This window comes from Phyllobates terribilis, unplaced genomic scaffold (assembly GCF_046119375.1).
Source record: "Phyllobates terribilis strain yellow unplaced genomic scaffold, ASM4611937v1 Scaffold_11__3_contigs__length_659146591, whole genome shotgun sequence".
Classification (NCBI taxonomy): domain Eukaryota; kingdom Metazoa; phylum Chordata; class Amphibia; order Anura; family Dendrobatidae; genus Phyllobates; species Phyllobates terribilis.
The window spans coordinates 631,269,307-631,284,827 of NW_027362771.1; the positions used below are offsets into that span (position 1 = coordinate 631,269,307).

General features: G+C 44.3%; 1 pseudogene; it reads left to right on the top strand.

Annotated features, from left to right (window-relative positions):
- The window catches only part of LOC141167502 (olfactory receptor 6P1-like), a 30,576-nt pseudogene extending 15,988 nt beyond the window's left edge, over window positions 1–14,588 (top strand).
- The last annotated feature ends 933 nt before the right edge of the window (window positions 14,589–15,521 follow it).

Consider the following 15,521-nt stretch of genomic DNA (forward strand, 5'->3'; position numbering starts at 1 on the left):
TTGAAGACAAATTAAATGAAGATAATAATACCAAAGAAATTGTGATTGCAATCATTTTCAGGAAGAAACTGAGTATTATCTGACAGAATTGCAGGGGTGCCAATACTTTTAGCCACCACTGTATATATTTCACCCACATTAACTGACCAAACTAATTTCTACTGCTTCCTTTTGTGTTTACAGACTATAGCAGGAGTTATAAATTGTGATTTTTTTCTGCACCATACAGCATCTTGCAATGATCCTGCTTTATGACAATATTTTTGTCTCATCTTTTGCTGTTAAGGCTGCGTGCCCACTATGCATTTTTCAAACTTTTTTGTGTCTGAATTTCCACAGTGAAAACGCTTAAAAAATGCTTGGTAATACGTGCCCCATGGTCCCCAATGAGAATCCGCATGTGATGTGCAAAAGCTGTGGAAATTGCGCTGTGGATTATCGGAAAAATCTGCAGCATGTCCATTATTTTTGCGGAAAGGCGGCTTAATTGCCGCAATTAACTTGCATTAAATCGCTTAATATCTGCATGACTATATGTGCATATGCGGATATTAAGTGATTAAATGTGCGAATGGTACCCAGGTGTGGAGAAGAGGAGACTCTCATCCAGACCCGGGTACCATAGTACCTGTTAAAACAAAGAATTTAAAATAAAAAAATATACATTATACCTACCTTCTGATGGCCCACGATCTTCTCTCCACTGTGTCCTGGCTCCCCGGTGGCTCACGGTGGTATAAAACGACCTTCCATGACATAATATAGTCATGTGACAGGTCACGCAACTGCTGACGTCCGCGGTCACGTGACCTGTCACATGACTACATGACATCATGGAAGGTCCTTTTACACTACCGCAAGCCGCCCAAGACACCGGACGCACCGGAGAGAAACCGGGAGCCATCAGAAGGTGAGTAAAAAGATTTTTATTATTTTACCATTTTTAATCTTTTTTTAACTATTAGGCTGTGTGCCCTCTATGCGTTTTTAAGCATTTACGCAGCGGCAATTCTGCTGCATAAACGCTTAAAAAATGCTTGGTAGATGGTCTGCCACGTTCCCCAACGATAATCTGTATGTGCTGTGCACATGCTGTGGAAATTTCCGCTGCCAATTATCATTGCAGCCAAAATGTTTATTTCAATTAAAGGACTTTATTCTGGGTGTTTGTGTTTTTTTTTTAACTTTGACTATGGGGTTAGTAATGGGGGTGTCTTATAGATGCCTCTCCATTACTAACCTGGGCTTGATGTCAGCTGGCATTATAAGCTGACATCAACCCCAGCCCTATTACCCCACTTCCACCGCTACAGGGCAGTGGGAAGAGCGAGGCTAAGTGCCAGAATTGGCACATCCTATGGATGCTCCATTTCTGGGGCGGCTGACGGATGGTGTTTCTAGTGTGGAAGGGGGCCAATATTCATGGCACGCTTCCTGGGCTATTAATATCAGCCCCCCGCTGTCTGCCTAGCCTATGCTAGCTATTAAAATAGGGGGGACCCAACCTCATTTTTTGGGGGGGTCCCCCATTTTATTAGCTAGCAAAGGCTAGGTATTCAGCTGGGGGCTGATATTAGTAGCCTGGGATGCTCCGTGGGTATTACCCCCTTCCCAGGCTTCAAACATCTGCCCCAGCCATCTGCTTAACCTCCGCTAGAGACTAAAATTACGGGGAACCCCAAGCCAATTTTTTTTTTAAATAAATCCTTTATGTTAACACTAAATGACAAGTACAGAAATCAACACTGTCACTGTACTTCTTATATATGTGACTGACATGTTTCTATGTATCTAATCTATGTGTGATGCTCTATTCTTTCTTTTCTAAATTGTCGGGTACTGATGCTGAATTGAGGGCCGGCTTTTTTAAAGAGACGGTGCATGAAAACACTATTATTTGTTTTAAGAAATCCTTTAGCACTAAATGACAAGTACAGTAACCAACACTGTCACTGTACTTCTTATTAGAGATGAGCGTTGTTCTACTCGAACTGTTCGCCAATCTCAAATTCGAGCTGTTTTGAGCGGTGTTCGAGCCGTTCGGCGAACACGAACGATTTGAGAAAAATTCGGCTGTTCGAGGTTATGTTCGATAACTGTTCGTGCACCAAAATCATAACTGGATTTTTTCTCAGTAATGATGAAAATTAATGTTAATACGCCGTTTGAGTGTACAGCGGGGTGGGGGGAGGGGCAGGGGATGGATCTCTGCAGGAATAATGAAGATCTCCATTTTTTTTTCTCTTTCCCGCATTTACAGTGGGGAGGTGCAATCTGTCAGCCTATCAGCAGCGCACACACGGAGCGAAGTGCTTTTTTTCACACAAGCAAGGGCATGTGTCATTGGCAGTGTATGTCACATGTCCTTGCCCTATAAGACCAAGCCATTTTCCCCGTCGCCACCATTTTCTCACTGCTGCAGCTGCGTGTTAGACGGCACCGCTGTTGCTGTGTGCACTATACCTTGTTAATTTCAAGCCAAATTTCGCACAGATCTACAGATAACTGGGGAGTAGGGAATAGTTGTGATTGCAGTCCTTTTAAGGACTAGGTTACAGCATTTCCTACGACTTTTATCAGGCAGGTCTGTGCTCTTAAATAGATAGGTTGTGGGAGTAAAGACTAATTGCAATTGGAGTCCTTTTAAGGACTAGGTTACATCAGTTGCTATCAGTTTTTGCCAGGCAGGTCTGTGCCAGTGCTGTGCAAGTTTTTTTCACAGCATTTGGCTGAATCTAGCAAAGATAATCCTTTTTGGCCTATTGCAGAGTGTGTTAGTCAGTGGAGTAGCCTATCTGTGTTGCAAGATATACCACCTGTGTATAGAATACCAATTTTTTTACTGCACCTAGTGAAGTAAAATCTTTTGGGCATAGCATCATTCTATTAGTCCATCTATACTGACCTCCATCAGGTTGCAAATTGAATATAATTTTTTTCTGCATCTAGCTCTGAAAAAATATTTGGCCTTCTAGCTGTGTGTGGGACTTTCTCTATTAGTCCATCTATACTGACCTCCATCAGGTTGCAAATTGAATATAATTTTTTTCTGCATCTAGCTCTGAAAAAATATTTGGGCTTCTAGCAGTGTGTGGGACTTGTTCTATAAGTCCACCTATACTGACCTCCATCAGGTTGCAAATTCAAAATAATTTTTTTCTGCATCTAGCTCTGAAAAAATATTTGGGCTTCTAGCTGTGTGTGGGAATTGTTCTATTAGTCCATCTATACTGACCTCCATCAGGTTGCAAATTGAATATAATTTTTTTCTGCATCTAACCCAGCCAATAGTTTTGGCCTAATACCACAGTTTGGCCACTCAGCTCTGCTCGGTTCCCATCCATTGTTTTTTTGTGCAAACAACTCCAGAGTTGTGAATTAGTTAACCACCAAAATGAGTGGAAAAAGGCCTGCTGCTGGTGGAAAGGGGAATAGGCGTGTTGGGAAGGGGAAAAAAGGTTGTGTCCCTCGGGTAGGTGTTAAAGCAACAGTAACATCTGCAGGAGAAAGACCATCTTCCAGCCAAACTAAAATGTCTACTTCTTTTAGCGGACAATGTGATAAGATCCCTTTCTTACGGCCACGCCAATCGCTACAAATTCCAGATGAGGCACAAAAACAGCAGGTGCTTCAACGGATATCAAGTGCTCCTTTAAGTGGGCTCTCCTCCACATCAACTTCAACATCACAAATACTCCAGTCCTCAAAGGTGTCACCTCAATCGCACTTGCTTCCTCACAGCTCCCAAATCTCCAGCTGCCCGTCTGAGTATGAGGTAGAACAGATGGTTGAGTCTGCAGAGCTGTTTACTCATACTATAGCCTGGGAATCAGAGGTCGACTCCAGCGCTTCTGTGAATCCAGACGAGGAAATGATCTGCACTGATGCCTAGAATCTTTATGAGTCAGATCCAGGACCAGACGCAGAAGGTTCTGACCATAATGTAGACCCTCATTCCCAAACTGTAACTCCTGTTGGTGGAGACAATGAGGAAGACGATGATGAGACTCAAATACCTGATTGGAGCGCCAACTTTAGTTTTTTGTCAGGGCAGGAACAGGTTGGCTCTGAGGACGACGGGTGTAATAACGCACAGGGTGATGATGATGAGGTTGGAGATCCCACTTACTGTCAACCCACAGTCAGCCAAGAGATGAGGTCAGCAGAGGAGGTGGAGGAAGATGCTAGTGATGACGAGGTCAGGTTGCGCCTTCCTGGACAGAGAAGTAGTACTGGAAGCACGTCAACAACTGCATCCTCAAACACAACTCTGCCTCTCACCACAAGTCGTGGTGGCTCTTCAGGTCGCATGGATGCTTAGCCTTGCATAGCCTGGGCATTTTTTCAGATCGATAAAGATGACCCAACTCGTGTTATCTGTAACATTTGTCAGCAAAAGCTATGTAGAGGCCAAAAAATACATAGTTTGAGTACTTCATGCATGAACCGGCACATGGACATGAAGCATAAGTTGCAGTGGGAAGCTCAGTGTGCTACAATGCAGCCTAGCCGGCCGGGCCAACCACCGTCTACCATATCTTGTGCATCCGCGGCCTCTTCATTCTCTGTGACTGGGGGTACAGCAGTCACACCTGTTTTAGGGCGCAGACCTGCCACCTCTTTACCCGCAACAGCCAGCATGATTGGCAGGTCATCATTTTCTTTGGAGGTGGTAACACCAGCTGGTGTTGAGCGCTGTCCGACATCGATAGCACCACCTTTGGATCATGGCAACCTAACATGTCCGCCTGCATCTTCCTCACAGACCGGCAGTTTGCCGGGGACACCCTTATCAACCCCGTCTAAGCACAATAGCCAGCCCTCGGTCCCTCAGATGTGGACAAGTAAAAGACCATTTCCTCCTAGCCATGAGAAAGCTAAGAGGTTGAATTTCACCATCTGCAAGCTCTTGGCTACAGAAATGCTGCCTTTCCGCCTGGTGGACACAGAGGATTTTCGAGACCTTATGTCCGTCGCAGTGCCCCAGTACCAAATGCCCAGTCGGCACTACTTCTCAAAGAAAGGTGTGCCTGCGCTCCACCAGCATGTCGCACACAACATCACCGCTTCTTTGAGAAACTCTGTGTGTGACAGGGTGCATTTCACCACAGACACTTGGACGAGTAGGCATGGACAGGGGCGTTACATGTCGCTGACTGGGCACTGGGTAACTATGGTGACAGCAGGACAAGGGGCTGCTGTCCAAGTCTTGCCGTCCCCACGAGTTGTGCGTCAATCCTCTTTATGTCAAAGTTCCTCCACTGCTTCTGCCTCCTCAACCTCCTCTCGGTCTTCCACCTGCACCCAAAGCCTGTCTGGTCATGCCAAAAGCTTTCTAACTGCGCAGAAGGGATCCTGCACACCTCCTTACTATGCTGGCAGTAGGGCTCAACGTCATCAGGCGGTTTTTACTTTGAAATGCCTGGGAAATGTGAGTCACACAGCTGAGGAGTTGTGGTCAGCTCTGGAGAACCAATTTCATGAATGGTTGTCTCCACTGGACCTGAAACCAGGGAAGGCCGTGTGCGACAATGCTGCAAACCTGGGTGCGGCCCTTCGCCGGGGCAATGTCACACACGTGCCTTGTATGGCTCACATGTTGAACCTGGTTGTCCAGCAATTTTTAGCCCACTATCCCAGACTAGATGGCCTTCTGCAGAGGGCACGGTCGCTGTGTACTCACTTTCGCCGTTCGCATCCCGCAGCTCAGCGACTTACATCTCTACAGAAGTCGTTGGGCCTGCCACTTCACCGGCTAAAATGCGATGTGCCTACCCGGTGGAATTCAACTCTGCACATGTTGCAGCGACTGTGGCAGCACTGACAAGCCCTGGTGCAATACGTTCTGATGTATAGCCTGGGCCAACGAGATCCAGAGGTGGGGCAAATCACGCTGGAGGAGTGGTCTCAGATCAGGGACCTATGCACCCTTCTGCACAGTTTTGAAATGGCGACGAAGATGTTTTGTGTTGACGATGCCATTATCAGCATGACTATTCCGGTGATTTACATGCTGGAGCACATGTTAAACAGAATTCGGAGTCATGTGGTGGCACAAGAGGAGGTGGAGGAAGTAGAGGAGGAGGAGTTGTATGCGGAAGGGCTAACATCTGCAAGGTCCAGACGGTCGGCAGCACCAAAGCGGCAGGCATGTGAGGGTGGGGGAGATGGTTTTACCAGGGCGCATGGTAGCAGCCAAACTAGTGAGGAAGGTGCAGGAGCCCAGGAAGAAGTGGAGGACGAACTGATGGAAGACTCATCAGATGAGAGAGACCTTGATCACATTTCTGTTGTGCGAGGTTGGGGGGAGAGGACAGAGGAAGGAAGCATGATTGTTACCTGGCCACCAACACAACAGGGACTTGGTGCTCCTGGATGCGCAACACACATGAGTGCCTTCTTGCACTACCTGCAACATGACCCTCGAATTGGGAGAATTAGAAATAATCCTGACTACTGGGTTGCCACGCTGTTAGATCCCCGGTACAAAAGTAAATTTGCAGAAATTATTCCTGCCATAGAAAGGGATGCATGCATGCAGGAGTATCAGCAGAGACTGTTGCAGAATCTTACATGTGCTTTTCCACAAAACACCAGTGGTGCACGTAGTGAATCTCACAGTTCCAACTTGCCAACCGTGGGACTGTCAAGTGTTCAGCACTCAAACCATAACAGAACCACAGTATCTGCTGGTAACATCGATTTTGCGCAATCATTTCACCACTTTTTTAGCCCATCCTTTGCAAGGCCACAGGAGACAAGAAGTCTGACACATAGTCAACGCCTAGAGACGATGATACAGGAGTATCTCCAAGTAAACATTGAAGCCATGACTGTGTCACTGGACCCTTGCTCTTTTTGGGCTTCCAATCTGGATAAATGGCCGGAGCTAGCCACTTACGCCTTGGAGATCTTGTCATGCCCCGCAGCCAGCGTTCTGTCTGAACGTGTGTTCAGCGCTGCTGGTGGTGTGCTGACAGATAAGCGCACGCGGCTCTCCACTGATAATGTAGACAGACTCACGTTCATAAAGATGAACAAATCATGGATCCGAAACGACTTTTCTACCCCTGTGTCATCCTGGGGAGAGTAAAAGATGGATGATTGGTTAAAATCACCCTACCAACCGTTTTAAGCTTTCAAATTACTAATCATGTTTATCTGTATCTTGGCTGGAAAATAATTTGGGCTTTGTAGCAGTGTGCAGCACTGATTCTATTAGGCCATCTATAATAAGCTCCACCAGATTTAAAATTACTAATCATGTTTATCTGTATCTTGGCTGGAAAATAATTTGGGCTTTGTAGCAGTGTGCAGCACTGATCCTATTAGGCCATCTATACCAAGCTCCACCAGATTTAAAATTAATAATAATTTTTAGCTGCATCTAGCCCGGAAAATAATTTTGGGGCTCCGAGATGCGCAAGACACATAAGTGCCTTCTTGCTGCACTACCTGCAACATGACCCTCATATTGTCAGAATTCGAAGTAATCATGACTACTGGGTTGCCACACTCTTAGATCCGCCAAACTTTTCGATCAACCTTTTCATTTTGATAAAGACCAAAAATATGGTCATTTTTGAAATTATAAGCATTATCAGGTTATTAGAAACTGAAATCAAACAGCTTTCAACTCAAAACTTTATTCTAGGTGATATTACATTTTCACATAGGACCCCTTGTTCGAAAGGAGCTTCTGAACTCTCTCGTCCATTGAATTTGTCAGGTTTTGGATGGTTTCTGCTTCAATTGTTTTGCATGAGGACAGAATACCCTCCCAGAGCTGTTGCTTAGATGTGAACTGCCTCCATCATAGACACTCCTTTTGATGATGCTCCAGAGGTTCTGAGTGGGATAGAGGTCAGGGGAGCATGGGGGTCACACCATAAGTTTGTCCCCTTTTATGCCCATATCAGCCAGAGATGCAGATGTTTTATGTGCAGCATGAGATGGTGCATCATCATGCAAAAAAATGATCTTGCTCTGAAATACACGGTTCTTCTTCTTGAAGCATGGCAGGAAGTGCTGTTTGAGAAAATCCACATACATTATGGAGTTCATCTTTAGAGCCTTCAGGGATCCTAAAGGGGCCGACAATCTCTCTCCCCATGATTCCAGCCCAAAACATTACTCCACCTCCTCCTTGTTGGCGCTGTAGCCGTGTTTGCGTGGGGTGTCCATCAACCAGCCATCCTCCACTCCATCCATCTGGACCATCGAGCGCTGCACGGCACTCATCCGTGAACAAAACAGTTTTGAAATCAGTCTTCATGTAATGTTTGGCCCACTGGAGCCGTTTCTGCTTGTGTGAAGTGGATAGAGGAGGTCGACAGGATGGCGTATGCACAGCTGCAAACCTCTGAAGGACCCTGCATCTTGTTGTTCGGGGGACGTTGGAGGCACCAGCAGCTTCAAAAACTTGTCTGCTGCTATAACAAGGCTTTTTTGCCGCTGCTCTTTTAACCTGACGTAATTGCTTGTAGGAAAGAGTCCTCAATTTGCCCTTATCAGCACGCACACGTGCTACATACTTCTTGATTGCCAAGACACTTCATCCTGATCATCGCACAATGTTGATTGTAGTCATGCCTTGACCTAAACACTCCACAATTTGTTGCTTCTCAGCAGCCGACACATCCTTTTTCTTTCCCATTTTGGCAAAAAATGTAGGCTGCTTAATAATGTGAGACAGCCTTCTTATGTAGTCTTGCCTTTCATTGGACACACCTGCCAAACTAATTAGCACAGGTGTCTGCAATTGCTTACAGTGATATAAAGAGCCCTGACACACATCACCATCAATGAGTTTAACTGACAAACAAACAAATTCTTCCCTTATCACTCCTAAACACTTTTTGCATAATAATTTGGAACACAGTGTACATGTGCTTTTCCACAAAACACCAGTGGTTCACGTAGTGAATCTTACAGTTCTAAGTTGCCAACCGTGGTCTGTATGGAGTTGTTCAATAAAGGGCCCAAAATTAAGATAACATAGATGGGAGAGGTCTCTATGAATAGGAATTCCTAGGTATTTGATACCCTGTGAGGGCCAGGCAAAGGGAAAGTTGGACTGGATGGAATCCTATATGGATTTGGGGAGGGAGACATCGAGGGACTCAGACTTCGCTGCATTGATTTTAAAATTTGACCATGTAACAAAGTGATCTATTTCAGCCATAACAGCATGGATGGATATATGTGATTGAGTGATATATACTAGGACATCATCAGCAAATAGAGAGCACTTGTACTCGGTGCCTCCCACCTCAATCCACCTAATATTGGGGTTATGGCGAATTGATGAGAGCAGGTGCTCCATCACTAGGATGTATAAGAGAGGGGACAGAGAACATCCCTGCCTTGTCCCATTGGTGATTGTGAAAGGTGATGAAAATGTTCTGACGCGCCCCCTGGGCCTTGGGACACCCGGAGCCGGACCCTTTTTGGTGGATGCTGGTGGTTGTAGTCTCCGTGGCGGTGACCCGGTTCCGTGGCTCAGGGCGGTCAAACCAGTGGCGGAACTATTTATGTGGTTTTGATGTTTAAATGTCCGACTACGCCACCCGTGGATTGCGGTCAGAGTGAACCGCCGCTCCAGGGCAGACCGCTGAGGCTGGTGTTGTGGGTGCAGCAGAGCGTAGCATAACTCCCCACGGGAGGAGTATAGCCTCAGGGCAGTGTATGCTGAGGATGGGGGTGATGGTGCAGGGCAGCAGCAGTAACGATACGGAGTCAGTGATGCTGTCCAGGGCCTTTACTCACAGTTCTTATTATCCAGACCACATCTGCAGGTAACGGCTGCCCACGTCGTACTGTGCTCACCAGGTGAGAGGCTCAGACAACTCCCAGATAACTTTGGAGCGCTTCACAGGACCCACTTTTTGTGTCCTTTGTCTGGCATTTCTTACCAACCCTTCTGTCCGGCTGCCTCGGGCCTCCTCTTGGTAAACTTGGCGCCAGTTTCCCTGACCCTATGTGGTGCCTTCCTAGCGGGTGTAGCGAGGGGCTGCGCCACATAAAATGTCACAGCCTCCGGTTTCTAGCTGAGGGTCGTTTCCTGCCTCCACTAGTTTCGGGGACCGGTCTCCCCCTTTGGCCTGACCCCTCCACGCAGGTGGATTCGGGCGTGCGGTGGCGACTCGCCCGTCCGCACCCCTGGGATCCCTTCATTCCTCGTTCCTGGAGCCTTCTCCGCTCCTCTTCCTTCCTTCTCCCTCTTCCAGGCCTGGGCCTCTGTTATTAGGCCCGCCTCTGGAGCAGAGCTCATGCAGAGCCCCTGCTCCCTGCCACTTCTGCTTAGACTTCTCTGCACTGAACTAAGATGGTGCCCACCTTTTATACTCCCTTCTCAATGCACCCAGGAACTGCTTCCTCCCTGCTCCTGCACTACAGGGTTCCCCTTCCTCAGTGTTCCCTCCCCCCACTCCAGCCAGGGACAGGGACTGTAGTGCCCATCTCAGGGGCATATTGGTCGCCCTGCCCCACGGTAATGTGGTGTAATGCATGCAGGTGTCGGGTCCTGATCCACACTCCATCCTTACCTGAGAGTGAGATATCACACCTCTCGGTGAGGTGCAATACCTCTGTAGCAACCGAGCCCTCAGGGTGCTACAGTTCCATTTATCTTCAGCCTAGGTGACGTATTGCGATACAGGGCCGTGATTTTGGCTATAAAAGGGTCCCCTAGACCCCTACCCCAAGCTTTTTAAGAGAATCATATATGGCGTGCCAGGAGACTCTATGGAATTCTTTCTCAGCATCCAACGAGAGTATCTAATTACAAATTTTTAACTGCATCTAGCCCAGGAAATACTTTGTGCCTAGTAGCAGTGTCTGCTAGTCAGCGGATTATCCCGGCTGTTAAGCAAGCTACACCACCTGTAGTTTTGACACTTAATTTTTTCAAAGGAAATGCTTCGGGACCACGGGATACTCAGTGAAGAGCATCAGGAGGCACCCCAAGGCATAGGGGCTGGGACTGGCAGTAGGATGCCTTGCGGTGGACAGCCGAGCTCGATCCTTATAAAAGCTTTTTAACTGCAGCAGCTTTAGTGGACGCTACTGGAGCTGGAATTATGCGGCTGCTGGCATGAGACTTGCCCTCCAATAGATCCTTGTAAATGGATTTAAAGTGTATTCATTCAAATTAGAGAGACAATTTAAATTAAAAAGCTTAGAGCTGCCTCAACCACAGGGGGGCTCGCTCGACCCACCAGCGGACAGGCACCAGTATTGGGAGAGGGGGGCTGTCCGTCAGGGTTCACCGCGGCTCTGGCGCAAACCCGGCGACACGGAGGTGGCACGGGCAGGAGCGGACTGAACGTGTCGGCTTCTCACTTTTTGGATGTTAGAATGGCATGACATGCCTATATCTGTGTCTCCCCCTCCTTTTACTCCTCCACCTCTTTTCTTTTCGCATGACTATATGTACTTGTCACTTTTCCATGTGTTAGTTGTGTCTTCTAAGCAGTTTGTCAGCTTTTGGACACCTTTGAAGGTGTTTTCTATATGTTTCTATGTGTTTTTGTTTGCCTGCCATTGGTTTTAACGGTGTTCGACGAACAGTTCGACGAACAGTTCGGCGAACACACGGGTGTTCGACGAACCGAACCGAACTCGAACACTACGGGGGTGGCTCAACACCACTTCTTATATATGTGACTGACATGTTTCTATCTATCTATTCTATGTGTGATGCTCTATTCTTTCTGTTCTAAATTGTCGGGTACCGGTGTATGCCGCTGTTGAATTGCCGGCTTTTCATGTAATACATTCAACATTATTCTTAGTTTTTTTCCTTCATGTAGAATTAACCTACAAGGAAAGAAAGGGTTTATTTTCATTCCGATATTTGTGGCCCATTGACTTGCTTTGGTTTCCGGTATCAGAATCGGCGATATCTGATATTTTTTGGGTATCGGTCCGATCCAATTCGATCCGATATTTCCCGATATCGGAAGGTATCGCTCAACACTATTTATAAATTGTGGGGTACCGATGCTGAATTGCCGGCCGGCTTTTTTAAAGAGAAGGTGCATGAAAACACTATTATTTTTTTTTAATAAATCCTTTAACACTAAATGACAAGTACAGTAACCAACACTGTCACTGTACTTCTTATATATGTGACTGACATGTTTCTATCTATCTAATCTATGTGTGATGCTCTATTCTTTCTGTTCTAAATTGTCGGGTACCGGTGTATGCCGCTGCTAAATTGCCGGCCGGCTTTATTAAAGATAGTGTCTTCTGAGCAGTTTGTCAGCTTTTGGACACCTTTGAAGGTGTTTTCTATGTGTTTCTATGTGTTTTTGTTTGCCTGCCATTGGTTTTAATGGTGTTCGATGGTGTTCGACGGTGTTCTAAGGTGTTCGACGAACAGTTCCACGAACATCCCAGTGTTCGACGAACCGTACCGAACCCGAACACTATGGGGGTGGCTCAACACTAATCGCAGCACAGAGCTGAGAGTTTTCTCCAATCACAGGATATCACTGTGTATTACCTCCGATAACCTTCATCAGGTTTTGAAAAGGAGTTAAAAGGAAGAAAGCATCAAATCTGAGACAACCAGATTTATTGGACCATGAGCAACGAATTTTAATTACTTGGTTAAAGGCAGATATTGCATCACAACATACTGTTAAAAAGTTAAAGTTGAGTTCAAATAACTTTTAAAAATAATTTTAATTAAAAAATCCGAATAATCTTATTGCTTTCTTGTTGTATTCTTGTAATTGGGGAACTCAATATTCCTGAACCTCTATTCTGTCAGATAATAAAGTACAACCAGAAGAGTCTGGCAATGGGGTATCTCAACATAAACTTCATGTTTCACAGTTCTTTACATTTTTGTTTATGGGAACGTTTGAGGACATAACTTTTGGCTGAGTAATAGTTTGGAAAAACCTACAAGAAGCAAAATGAACAAAAACCCTGCTGTAAATAAAAAGCAAGTGCAATTATATAAAATAGGGTTCTTAGTAACACTGTTTTTGATCAAAAGCCAAGCTCAAATTTTGTGTTCTTTCTTTGTATTTTTTGCATTCTGTGCAAACCTGGGTGTGGCCTCCCTCCCTACAGCTGGTTAATACATTTAAAGCTTCCCAAGGCTGGTGTTCACAGTTTAGGACTCAGTCTGCCCTTATTCACACATTGAGGTCAACTTTGACACATGGTAAGGTATTTAATATTAGACCGTGTAGGACCGTTCTGAGAGGGTTCCCATTGTTGATGGTGGGATGGCTTATATACTATTTTTGATCAAAAACAGTGTTACTAAGGACCCTATTTTATTTAATGCACTTGCTTTTTATTTATTTACAGCAGGGTTTTTGTTCATTTTGCTTCTTGTAGGTTTTTCTGATTTATGGCCATTGTGAAACATACATTTATGTGCTGCATGTATACCAACTTAAACCAAGCTCAAATTTTGTGTTTTTTTCTGAGTAATAGTTTGGCTGAAAGCTTTATGAAGTAGACTTCACTCAATATTCATCTGTATTCTGGCACAGACTTCACTTGCCCGCTAAATCCAGCCTCGGTTTACCAGTGTGAGCCACAAACATATAACTTGATTTTTACAAATACTGAGTAATTTTCTCTTGACTATTTTTCTTCTTCCAGGGAAGAAATGTGACTTTGGCCACAGATTTCTTCCTTTTAGGATTTGAAGCTAGCAAATATTTTAGAATTTTCCAATTCTGCCTTTTCTTGGTGATTTTCTGTGGGACAATATGTGGGAATTTTCTGATCATCTTCTTGGTGTCCACCAGCAAGAACCTCCACACTCCAATGTACTTCTTCATCTCACATCTGTCCATTGGTGACATCTTGTTGACCACCGATATTGTCCCTAAGATGCTTCAACTTCTTCTACATAATGGTGGGACCATTCATTTTATTGAATGTATCACCCAACTTTATATCTTTTGTGCCTCAGAAGCATTTGAATGTCTTCTCCTCGCAGTTATGTCTTATGACAGATATGTGGCCATCTGTAATCCCCTCCGTTATGCTTCTATAATGACATGGACTTGATGTGTAAAGTTGGCCATTATCTCTTGGGGTTTTGGCTTTTCCATTACATTGATTGAATCTATCACAATAGCAATGCTAACATTTTGTGGACCCAATATAATTGTCCACTTTTTCTGTGACCTTAATCCTCTACTGGACATTGCCTGCTCCGATACTTCCATTGTTCATCTTGAAATCACATTGTTAGGTACTCCTTCAGTAATGATCCCAATCATAATAATAATTATATGTTATGCCAAGATTATTGCCGCCATATTAAGGATCTCATCCAGTGCTGGCAGACAGAAAGTCTTCTCCACCTGTAGCTCCCACCTCACTGTGGTCTCCATAATCTACTGGACCATGTTCAGTGTTTACATTTTCCCAACACAACAGCGAGCCATAAATATCAGTAAACTCCTATCACTGCTGTATACTGTATTCACTCCTTTTATCAACACCATTATAGGGGTTGTCTAAGGAACAAACATATAAGTGAAGTAGTAAAAAAAATATTAACATCAATTAAAAACTACTATTTTGCTACAAAAATCTACAGTTGAATTTTATCATTATTTCATTACATCCACTGATTTATTAGGGACCAGTTTAACTAGTTTTTCATCCCTTCCTATATGCTGCTTTTAATTGTTCATCAATATTACAAAATGAGGTATTGATTTTTACTGGATGATGTATAGTTTTTAATGAAACGTTTAATTTGCCAAATAATGTAACGCATCCCCCAGAAAACAAATTGTCTGTGAGGTGAAATGTATTTTGAAAGTCAGTAAGGTTAGGACGATACCAAATTGCAGTAATTTTTTTACTTGATTGCATGAAAAACTAAAAACTGAAAAAAAAAGAAACAATGTATTTTTTGCTGCAACATTCATAACCATTTTTTGCACATTTATGAAGTCAGGGCTAGTTTTTGGTGGGATGTACTTTGGTTTTTATTGGAAACATTTTGGGGAACATATAACTTTTTATATGACTTTTTGTTTGCTTTTAATTTCCTTTCTTAAAATTCTGAATAAAAAACAGCAGCTCTAACAATTAGATTCATTATATGGTGTTCATGGTTTGGGATATTTTTATGTCCTATTAGTTTAGACTTTTTAGAAGGAAGTTTATTTTTGTTTTCAGTTTTTCTATTAATAAGTGGAAAAATTTAATTGCCCTCATAAATACACAAAATAATATATTTGTTAAGGATAATCAATATTACAGCAAAAACTAAAAATGTTCCAGGTTTCGACTGAAGCAGCAAAATTTGCATCGTGAATGTTATTCATACCTAGGTATGACAGCAAAGCGTCAATCTGCCCACTGGTGCAGGGGTGAATTATTCTTAATTATGCCAGACATACTTTTCCTTTGTTCAGTAGGTCAACGGACTTGAGCCTGTGTTTCATGTGAGACTGTTAGTTGACCATTGTTAGATGTTAATTTGTGGAATGCCTGCTGATTACATATTGCATAAGCCCCATGTG